Source organism: Haemaphysalis longicornis, unplaced genomic scaffold (assembly GCF_048455015.1).
Source record: "Haemaphysalis longicornis isolate Haplotype H1 unplaced genomic scaffold, Haemaphysalis longicornis Haplotype H1 scaffold_6, whole genome shotgun sequence".
In the NCBI taxonomy this organism is placed as follows: Eukaryota; Metazoa; Arthropoda; class Arachnida; order Ixodida; family Ixodidae; genus Haemaphysalis; species Haemaphysalis longicornis.
The window spans coordinates 172,612,795-172,624,366 of NW_027526407.1; the positions used below are offsets into that span (position 1 = coordinate 172,612,795).

Genomic DNA, 11,572 nt, shown 5'->3' on the forward strand with positions numbered 1-11,572 from the left:
CTATGGGAGAGCTTCGTTCGCTGCCCAGGGAGGCCGCGCCGCGGCGCTGGTGTTGATCGGAGGGCAGCCGGGGGCGTGGTCAGAGCGCGTTTGGCAGGGAACGGACCACGGGATAAGACAAAGCCGACGCTCGCCGCCTTATCAGCAGTGCGCTTTCGCTTTACGTGTCATGGGCCGCTGAAATGGACTTATCATTTTGTGAGTGACGACGACATTTGGTGTGAACCAAGAAGGTTAAAAAAACCCACATTCACGGGGTGGATTGGCGCGATTTTTTTAATAAAATTAACGTAAGCTCCAACCCGGTGTTAGACGATCTGTCTTCTCCGTCTCTGCGCCGCAGACGGAGGCGACGAGATTTGCGGCAGAGAAGGAGAAGGAGGAAGATATACGTCTGTTCAGATTTCTGAACGGCCCAGAGTGCAGCCCTGAGGAGTGTGGGGCCCATATGCAGTCCGCGCGGCCTGTGTTCTGTCCACGCGCTGAAGCTGGGTACATAGAGAGGGCTTGGACAGCAGCATCTCCCATTGCTCTTTTTGGGTAGTTGACGGAAAGAGAGGAGGGTGCTCAGGGCTAGAGTCACACACCCCGTTAACGGGGCGGAGTGTTCCTAATTGTGAGCAAAATTTACATTCAGCATCGTAGCGATTCGGATACATTGGGTGAAGACGCGTAGGCTGTGGGAAGGAGCCCGGATTCTATGCGCCGTTTGGTAGTTTGTTGTTCACTGGAAAGATCAGGGTAAGGCAAAGGTACGGTCTGTCTCTGAAGGCCATAATGCTGGGTTATCTCCCTGAAGGTGACAAGCGGGTGACTGTCCTCGTGCAGCTCTATAGCACAGGAGGTAAACGCGCAGGCTTGTTGGGTGGGCGTATTTGTTGCCCTCCATTGAAGCGTGAAGGGGTGTCCAGATGAGCTGAATGGAACCGTTTGGGAGTGGTTTTTAAGCACGTGCAGTGCAGGTCAGGACACCCAAATTTACTGGTAATTCCAGTAGGCTTGCTGGGAATCCATGACTACCCTCCGAACGCCTGGTTGAGCCAGAGCAAAGGTGATGGCTGCCTCTTCTGCTGCCGTCATTTGTTGGGTCATAAGCGAGGTACACTCAAGGAGGTTGGTTCTGGAGGTAGCAACGATGATGGCGTATTCTTGCCCTCGATGTTTGGAGGCGTCTGTGTAGATAACTGCATGATCCCCACCAAGCGTGGTGTTTACCGCTGGAGCCCGTGCTTTTCGGTTACCATCGTCATGTGAGGGGTTCATATTTCTAAGCAAAGAGAGCATCTTTAGTTTTGATCGCCAAGAGTCTGGGAGTACGTCAAGCGGAGCTACATTCTTGGCCGCCCAGCGGATCTGAAGCATGCGGTTACCCATCGCAGTTTTGAGTCGGACCTTCTGGTTACAAAGAAGGCCTTCTATCAGCTCTTCCACCGTGTTGTGGAGCCCCGTGCTAAGCAGCCTCTGTGTGGACGCACAAGTGAGAAGACCAATGGCCTGCTCAACCGCTTTTCTAATCAATATATAAAGCATCTCTATATCTTCCTTGTCGAGAAGGAGACAGGGGGTTGACCTAAGGGACTCTCGAGAGGAGAAAATCTTCAATTAATTGAACGGTAACAGATTCCTTTAGGCCTCGCTTCCTGGTGGCAACTCGCCTGATCATGTGTATGATGTGATTATTGCTGTTTTTGAGGCGCTGCAAGGAGACGTCACTTTTGGTGTTAGTCTCGAGATGTAGGCCCAGGATTTTGATGCGGGGGCTTGGAATAATGGCCTGGCCATCAAGGAGTATTTGAATGTATTCCTTGGTTTGGCGTGAGGGCGGACGACAAGGAGCTGTGATTGTTTACGTGAACACTGGCGGTCACAGGCTTTAGCACATTGGCGTACTAGAAGTGAGATGCCATGCATTGGTGTGAGCTTCGTTTAATTTTTGTAACTCTTAGCACATGAGCAGGGTGCGCACAGGGCCGTGAGACGGGCGTGAGTGGTCGCGTGACGCTTTCACGTGTCATTCAGCGAGAACGCAGGGGGTAAACCCGTAGATGTGCTTGGTGAGTACACCAGCTGTCTTCCAAGTCTTCGCGTGGGCTCATAGCTAAATCGGTAAGACAATGGGCTCACGCTTTGTTAATCTGTTAGTTCCAGGTTCGATTCCTGGCGGTGTCAGTAACTTTTTTATTTGTTTGCTGGAGTTTTCTGGTGACACCAACGGTCGCGAAAGAACCCTGGGGGGGTAGAGGTAAAAAGCTTTGCTTTAAAACTCGTATCTACATTGTCGTCCGTACTCCCTGACTTTAAGTACCGTCTAAAATCACCCGCCCCGGTTGCTCAGATTCCACTTCCGGCCACCGTAGCGGACGGACGTGTTATGTCGAGCTCCGGTAAAGGGGCGGTATTTGCGACCCAGCAGGGCCGCGGTAACAGGGTAACGGAAAATGCCAATCAGGATTATCAGGTTTTTTTGCCATGACCGCCTTCAGGTACGCCTGTTTTGAACACCATATTTCTACATGCCGACGTTAAAGCCAGGCCGTATAGGGTCGAACATTTCCGTGACGCCCTCGTTCATTTGGGACTTTTCCAAGACATCCTCGCCCTTGGGGCTTACCAAATGAACCATCTTTGGGCAGTAACTTTCAAGGACACTGAAGGAAAAAAGAAGATCATCTCTGCTGGCGATTTCACCGTGAAGGATCATCGCTGCTTTGTGGTAGACCCGTGCAACCAGGAGACCCGCCTGAAGTTACACTGGGTGCTGCAAAACATCCCCCACGACGAGGTGCGTGCGGCTTTGGCTCCCTATGGGAACGTTACGGAGCTAACAAGGGAAAAGTGGCGAGATCAGAACTGCTCCGAGAAACTGTCAAACACCCGATCCATATCCCTGAAGCTCAAGGCGGGCCTCACTGTGGACGACCTACCGCACCAGCTGCGATTGGGGCCAGACTTGGCGCTCGTTGCGGTGCCAGGGAGGGCGCCGCTTTGTTTGCGCTGCCGCGGCACCGGACATATCCGACGAGAATGTCGGGTCCCGCGTTGCGCGCAGTGCCGTCGGTTCGGTCATGAAGAGAACCAGTGCGTCAGGACTTACGCCACCGTTGCCGGCCCAACCCTGCGCGAGGATATCAGCGATCACATCATGGATGAAGCCGACGCCGAGGAAACGACGGGAACGGGAGACAGTCGGGCGTCCGGAGAAGCAACACCAGTAGTGGTCACGCCCACAGTCACGCCCACCAACCAGGCCAAAAGCGCAGAACAAAAAGTTGAAGGTGCTTCACCGGAGCAGCGAACGAGCAGAGATAAGCCACTGGACGACGTCATTCCTACCGCAGCCAGCGAAACTGCGGTTTCTGTTCCCGTTAAACCGTCGGAGAGCATGGAGGTGGACAAATCCAACGGGTGTACAGCCACGGTCAAGAGGACACGGTAACCAAACTCCAAGGACGGACACACTGCCAGCGAGGCCAACGGGGAGGAGCCGCCCCCCAAGGCGGCCCCATCGCGGCGGCCATCGTTCAAGCCAAAGCCCAACATACCCCCGGAGCGCACCCCAAGCATGATGACGCCGACCTAGCGTCGAACGCAGTGCAAATACTTTGAGCCAGATAACACATAATTACCAGTTAGACGATATTGGAAAGGCTTTATCGGACGGCAAGTGCCCGCAGTTCACGCACTTTCAGCGTGATAGCCATGCTAGGTTAGACAGAATATACGTTTCGATGAAGCTTATTTCGACGTGCAATAGCTACGAAGTGAAGCCAGTATCGTTCAGTGACCATAGTTTAGTTTTATGCACGCTAGGAAAAAATAAGACGAAAGCCCCCTTCAATTGGGATCTCTGGAACTTCAACAACAAACTGCTTGATGACGAACTTTTCGTTAATAATGCAAAAGAATGCGTAGAAACACTGATTACTTCTGACAACGAAAACGATATCGAAACGTGGGAACAGTTCAAGCAACAAATAAAAATGACTGCTATCGAAAGAGCATGCACCTTACGGAGCGAAGAAAAAGCAAAAGAAAGGGAACTGATTGCTCAGCTCCAGTTTTTGTTAACAGTAGATAGCCGCGCAACCAGGAACGTTCGCAAAACAAATCAAGGACGTGAAGGGTCAACTAGAGACGATGAATGAGCAGAGTTATAATGGGGCAGTCGTGCGGGCGGCAATGAGCACTTGTGGTGCGGTGAAAAACCGAGTAAGCATGCACTGGGAGACGAGAAAACATATGCATCGAAGAACGAAATAAAACAAATTAGATATGGCAATGCCGTCTCAGACGACGTGAAAGTAATAGAACGGGCCTTTTTTGAATACTACAGCGAACTATTGGGACATAAAAACCCTGCAGGGGTAGGGTACGATAGTGACTTCTTGGCACTTATGCCAAAGTTAGAGGAAGAAGTCAAAGTCAGTCCCGAGGCACCGATAACAGTAACAGAGATAGAAAATGCAATCGATAAACTTAGCGTGGGGAAGACCCCGGCGCCCGATGGTATTGGTGCAGCCTTCTACAAAACTTTTAAACGAGAAGTAGCAGAGGCCTTGCACAGGGTTATCACACAAGCGTATCGGTCAAAGCATGCCCCTTCTTCTTTCCGGCAAACACACATAGCTCTAATACTGAAAAGCGACGATCATATTAAGCTGGAGAGTGTAACAGCTTATAGACCGATAAGCCTTGCAAACGTGGACTATAATATTTTCATGAAGGTGCTGGCGCGCCGCCTACAGAGCGTAAAAAAGACATTGTAGGGCCTCACCAAACATGTGGGATTAAAGGGCGTTCAATCACAACTAACATTCATGTGATCAGAAGCATTTTAGAGTATTGCGATATGTTTGGAGGCAGAGTTGCAATGCTGCAATTCGATTTTGAGAAGGCATACGATCGCGTTGCGCATGACATCCTGTACTCCATTCTTGATCATGTGAATGTACGCTCAGTCATCCTAGAAGGTGTAAAGATGGTTTACAACGAGACGTACACGAGCATCTTCGTGAATAAGAACCTTACGCAAAGGATTCGTGTACGTTATTTGGTCAAACAAGGTTGTCCTTTGGCGCCGTTGTTGTTTGCCATTTACCTGGAGCCTTTCTGCCGAAAAGTAATAAGTAATGAAGCAATTCATGGTTTCCGGCTGATGTCATCGGAAGTTAAAATTCTATGTTATCCTGATGACATCGCCGTCTTATGCGAAAGTGAAGAGGGTGTTCGTGAAGCTCTCCACGAAGCGATCCGGTTTTGCAAATTAACGGGTACTGTAATTAATCAATCTAGACAAATGCCTAGGATTTTGGCACGGGGAATGGGACAACCCACCGGCTTTGTGCGGTAACGTACGCTGGACTGTCACCCCAACAAAGTACTTGGGTGTGCCGCTTCAACATTACCGGGACACCAATGAATACTGGAAGAAAGAAGTCGAGCGAGCAAGTACAGACGAAAACGGGGAAATGGGGTGGTAGAGATTTTTCAGTTTTCCCCCGGTTCACAGTGTGCAACATTTTTCTGGTTGCCAAAATATGGTATGTTCTGCAGGCACTTTGTATGTCTAGAGTGAACATTCACAAAATACACAGGGTATTTGCGACCTTTTATTCGGGGGTCAAATTAGGAGCGAATGAGCCGTACCAATCTCTTTCGGTCTGTTCATAGAGGGGGTCTAGGTCTCGTGCACTTGTTTTTCAGACAAATTGTATCCAGGTTTATATTTTTGCGGGATCAAAATGATTTGTTCTTGCGCACTGTTGTGCAAGTGACGCTGTGTGATGCACTGCTGATTTTGTTGTTTCGTCGAGCAATGTTCGTCGACGGAGTCCTCGCGGTTATCTGCGGGAAGTTGCAGCAGCTTTTCAGTTTTTGAAGGTTCGCTTTTCCTTGCAGTATCTGAGTGTGATAACTAAAAAGCAACTCTATAAGGACCTGATTGAGGTGTGCCTACCTGTGCCGTTGTATCGTTCCTTGTATCAGTCAAAGCAAGGGCAAGACGTTGTGAAAAGGGCAAAGGAAATGCCTCTCCGGGCTTCCACCAAGACTTTCTTTTTTCAACTCGACAGTGGCACATTACCAGTAAAACCCTGACTTCAGGAAAAGGGTATGTTAATTCCAGGAACTGTAAACTGCAGGGTATGTCCAAGGGCAGAAACTATAGAACATATATTCCTGGAGTGCTCTGACGCGGTGTTTCATTGGGACATCTTGCAACGCACATTGAAGAAAGAATTGCCGGTCTCACCATGTGGTATTTGTTTTCTCCCAGTAAGCGGTGAAAGCGGAGTCCCATATGACATGCTGATGTTGTTGAGCCTTCACAGTTTAGGGAAACCAAGAATGGCTGATAGACATGCTGACGTGGACGCTCGATCTGCAAGAGACTATTTCACTGAAAGTGTTGTTCTGATCCGGGAAGTATACAAGGCACAAAGTGAGCCACCAGACTGGCTGCCTGTAATGGATGAATTGCTGTCATTGAAAAGATTTTAACCAAAGTGTGACCTCCGAATGGAGGAGGTTAATTTTACTCAATGGTTGTATTTTGTTGTAATGCCAAGAAGGTAATAAAGAAAAAAAAGCCCGGGTGGCTCAGTGGCTAAGGCATTGCGCTGCTGAGCACGAGGTTGGGGGTTCGATTCCTGGCCGCACCGACCGCTTTTCTGATGGAACATAAAAGTAAAAATGCCCGTGTGTGCGAGATTTCGGAGCACATTGAAGATCCCCAGGTGGTTAAAATTAAACCGTAGCCCTCCACTAAGTCGCACTTCATCGCCTGCATTGCGTCGGCGCTTTAAAATCTACAATCAATGACCTTCTAAAATCATGGCACCCGCCGTAAACTCAGGTTGTGTGTTTTCTCGACAAGATAAATTTTTTTTCACTATACACAATATGGATTCCGAAAAGGGTCTTCCTGCGAAACTCAGCTACCACTTTTCGTTCATGCCTTCATTGCAATCTCAATGGCAACCCTCAAACCGATGCCATATTCCAAGATTTCACCAAAGCATTTGAAACGGTACCCCATAAAAGCCTGATACTGAACCATTCCCACTTAAACTTACACCCCGCGAGCTTAGTCTGGTTTCAAAAAGTTTTACATACCCGTTAAGTAGCCGCGCCGCATAACCACACCCTTTAGGCACGCGTTTAAATACGCGTTCAAATATTCGTTTTAAGCACCCGTGTAAACGATCAGCTCTCTAATTATTACCGAGTTGCATGTGGTGTCCCTCACACTTCCGCGTTTGGTTCCTTATTATTTCTGAGCACATTAACGACCTACAAATGAACGTACCTTGTAATACACGCGTGCTCGCAGATGACCGCGTTTTCGGGTTTCGCTTTCTACGAGGCCGTCAACGCATGTACATTCAGAGGCATCTTTTCACGGAATATAAGCATCTAACCTTCTCAATATTCGTCGAGCGCGCTTTGTAAGTGAGCGGCTTGGAGAATGCAACGGTAGTGCACGCACGGTCCGAAGAGGACGCGGAACTGCACAAGGTGCAAAGCTCCCGATGGAAAGTGCTTCTAAATGCAGGGAACTGTTGTCGGTGTGCGTCACCGAAACAGAGCACTGTCTTGGCCGTATACTAGAGCCACATGCCAACGTAAACGGCACGTTAAAACAGCCGGCAAGGCGAAGTTTGGAAAAGTTCAGCGAGGTTTCCAAATTAGGCTTTTAAAAGCTGACAATCAGCTGCCCACGAACTATGTCACAAGTTCTGCATCGGCAGCCTCCTAATGATAACACTAACCGCGCGCACAGTGTCCCTTTGCAGATAGAAGTGGACACAGGGGTATTGCGTGTCAATAATTTCAGGAAACCTTCTCAAGCGCCTTTTCTCTGGCATGCGCGTGGAAGACACAACCGTTTCACTTCGCACATATTTTCAGGAGAGCCTCGGGGGAATAAATGTCACCGTGGAGTACAGCCACAACGGACGTGTGCTTCCTCTCTACGTTGTTAAGCAGGAAGGCCCAAAACTTTTAGGCGACACATTCAGCTCGACACTGCAAGCGTCAAGGAGCTTGGTACACTAAAGACGACGTCGCAAACGTCAGAGAAGCCACCCGCAGAATTCGAAGCACTTCTCCGGTAGTCGAGTCACCTGCGGAGGGACCAGCGGAGAACAATTCAACGTGAGAAGGCACAGCTTTATATTTGACCTGGAGGATGTGTTTATAAAGGCGAGAACAGCACCTTTTGCGATCCAATCTCCTGTTGAAGCAGAAACTGGCAGGCTGACGAGATTGGGTGTACTTTCGTCGGTCACCAGTAGGAAACAAGCGGCGCCTTTTGTGCCTGTAATAAAGAGCGATGGTTTCAATAAACTATGCTGTGATCATAAAATGACCTGTAGGAGTACGGCGAACTGGACAATTTGGCGTAAGTTCATGATGGCCTAAAAATGGCCGTAAATTCAATCTTAGAGACATTACGCTATTAGTTTCCCACTGGCGACGAGTTATTTGCAGCCCTTGCAGGAGGCAAGAGTTGGGAGTTGGACCCAAACATAGCACACTAACAGTTAGAGTCTGATGAGACTTCCAAACGTTATCCCAGAATAAATAACATTCAAGTATTGTATGTTGTAAATCGTCTGCCATTCGACATTACTTTGGCAGCGGCCATGTTCCAAAGAGGTATAGATAATATCCTAAAAGGCCTGAAAGGCTTAGCTTGTTGCTTTGGAGACATAATGGTAACAAGAAAAGCCAATGAACAACACATTTCCAGCTTGTAATTCGAGCTGTGGCGCTTATTTTAAAAGGGGTTGAAAATATTATTAGCCAAGTGCAAAGTATTTCAAGATAAGGTTCAGTAGTTGGGTAACATCGTAGCGCCGATGGAGTGAAACCAGCAGACAGTAAAATCGAGGCTGCAACGAAGGCACCACGACCAACTAACAAGCACGACCAACTGACAAATGGGCAGGAGAGAGCAGCAACCATGCGGACCTGCAAAATCTTGTTTTGCCTCTCGATGCAGAAGTCATCGATGTGTGTCTCCGGTGAACCGCCACCAATACATGTCGCGTCATCAGACCCTTGGTGCCGTTTGCGCATGCGCAGTCCAGCGGTGCAGCCGCAACAACGTTGCCCGGCCACATCTACCGAAGGCCCTGGGAACTTTACCTCGGCCCCTGTGGTTTCAACATCGGCATTGCTTTGACATCACCAGATATGTCACCTATAGGAATCGGACCTTCATCGTTCTTGGTCAGTGGGCAGGAGAGAGCAGGAACCATGCGGACCTGCCAAATCGTGTTTTTCCTCCCGATGCAGGTCAGTCCCAGCCCCGCCCTGCATTGTAAGGGATCCAGCAATACTTGCTTGCTATTTCTTTCCTTGCCCCGCCACCATGTTTAGCATTGTTTGTGACTGTGCGCATGTCACGAAACGTTTGTTGTTGGAGGGGGGGGGGGGGGGCTGGAAACGAACCCTGGGCCTCCGAAGGAGAATCCTTGTAAGGACTCCAACGAACTCCTTTCTTTGATGAAATCTATTAATGTTAAAATAGACAAAAACCAAGAGAAGGTGCTCACAGAACTTCATGCAGTGAAAGAAATTCCGGTAAATCTACAGAAGCAAATGACTGATACAAATGACAGGTTGTCAGCTGTTGAAGAAAAACTAGCAGTATCTGTAAACGGTGCAGGAATTCAACTCGCACGTGTGGTAACTAAAGTTGTGGATAAAGAAACCGCCGACATTCATAGCCGTTTCGATAAATTTTACGATCGATGAAGACGCCATAACTTAATATTTTACAGGTTTGCGATGAGCAGACGGAAACGTGGGCTGGTTCTGAAAAAATAGTTCGCGCCATATTTTTCCCTGTGCTCAAAATGGAACGGTCGGACGAAGCCATATTTCGTACCCACAGGCAACGAAAATTTTTTTCCAAATAAAGGCCTTAAAATAATAGCGGCGTTTAACAGTTCAACAGCAAAAAGCGAAGTTTTTGTCTCAAAATCTCAACTGAAAACAGAAGGTATCGCTGTAAGTGAAGACTTGTGCATTTCTACTCGCACTGCACGCAAGAAACTTATCCAGTTAGGGAAAGCTGGCGGTGCATATTTTTCTGTGCGTTATAACAAACTAATAATCAAAAAGAAATCTTATATGTACCACCCAGCATCTAACAGTGTCTGTGAAATGGAGTCTGGCACCGGGGCTGAAGAACAATCTTTTCATCCTTCCAACACGTCTCAATCTTCAACATAGGCCAGTCCGGGGGGTAGTCGTGCAGACGTCCAACTATCGGTGGAGTTTACAAATATTCGTAGTATGCTAAAAAATCGGGAATCCCTAAGCGAAGTAATTGATTCGTGTTCAGCGGATGTTATTGTATTAACGGAAACATGCTTGTCTAATAAAACACGGGACAGCGAGATCCTTGAATGCAAGAAGAAATATAAGATTTACTGCTATGACCAAGACGTTTCATCGGGAGGCGGTGTTTTAATAGCAGTCGACTCAAGCACAACATCATCATCAATTCAGGTACCCAGCAATACTAAAATCACATTGGTAACATTGGCGCTCAACGATCGTGAAATCGTTATCGGAGCAAGCTATAGACCCTATCCAGTGACCATTTCTTTGTTAACAACCTGAATGATGTAAACCTCATTTCCGTCCGCTTCCCTAAGTCTCTGATTTTGCCCTTAGGCGACTTCAACTATCCCAGCAATACTTGGACGGTTGATGGCCCCATTTCCGGCGTTAGAGCTTCCGAACCACAGCTATTTGTTGATTTTTGTTCTGAGTTCCACTTCACCCAAATTGTCACACAACCCACCAGGTGTACTGCACATTCCGCTAACACCCTCGATCTCGTGCTGACGTCGTCGCCTGACGCGGTCACCTCTATGTGAGTTTTACCAGGAATCAGCGATAACTCACTGATCCAGTTTAGTTTAACTTTCCCAGTGTCACGTTTACAAAGCGTGTAAAGTACATCCGTGATTACGCTAAAGCGGACAACGCCTCGAATAATGCGGAATTATCCTTCTTTGTTGACGAATTCTTGGAACCCTTCACAAATAGCTCTGTAGAGGAAAATTGGAATCATTTCAAAACAAAAGAACTTGAATTAACAGATAAGCATGTTCACATGTGTGCGATAAAAAATAATGTAGCACTTTGGTACAATAGGACACTATCTAAACTCGCCAATACGAAAAAACGAATGTTTCTCGCTTCCAAGCGTACACACCAGCCGGAACGATGGCGAGCTTATCGTCGCGCCAACTCCAATTACATTCGTTATGTGCGAGAAGCTAAAGATTTCTCTTTTAAACGAACATTACGGTCGATGCTCATAATAATGCCCGCAAATTTTGGCGAGTTATGGGAGGCGGAAAGGAGGAAGATATCAGTATCAGTCCTATCGATGGCGAAACCTTGCCTGCTTGACAATCTTGTTCTGCTTTTAAAGAATTTTTTTTCGAAGTCCTCCTCAGTTAGCGATTTTATTGCTGATGCAAATGTTAGTGATTCTGTGTTTGGTTCAATGCCTCCTATTGTTATTGACCCAGTTGGTGTTTCTTGA

At 47.9% G+C, this 11,572-nt stretch overlaps 1 pseudogene; it reads left to right on the forward strand.

Annotated features, from left to right (window-relative positions):
- Positions 1-2,371: 2,371 nt before the first annotated feature.
- Positions 2,372-3,436, forward strand: LOC144143372 (uncharacterized; annotated as a pseudogene).
- Positions 3,437-11,572: the final 8,136 nt, after the last annotated feature.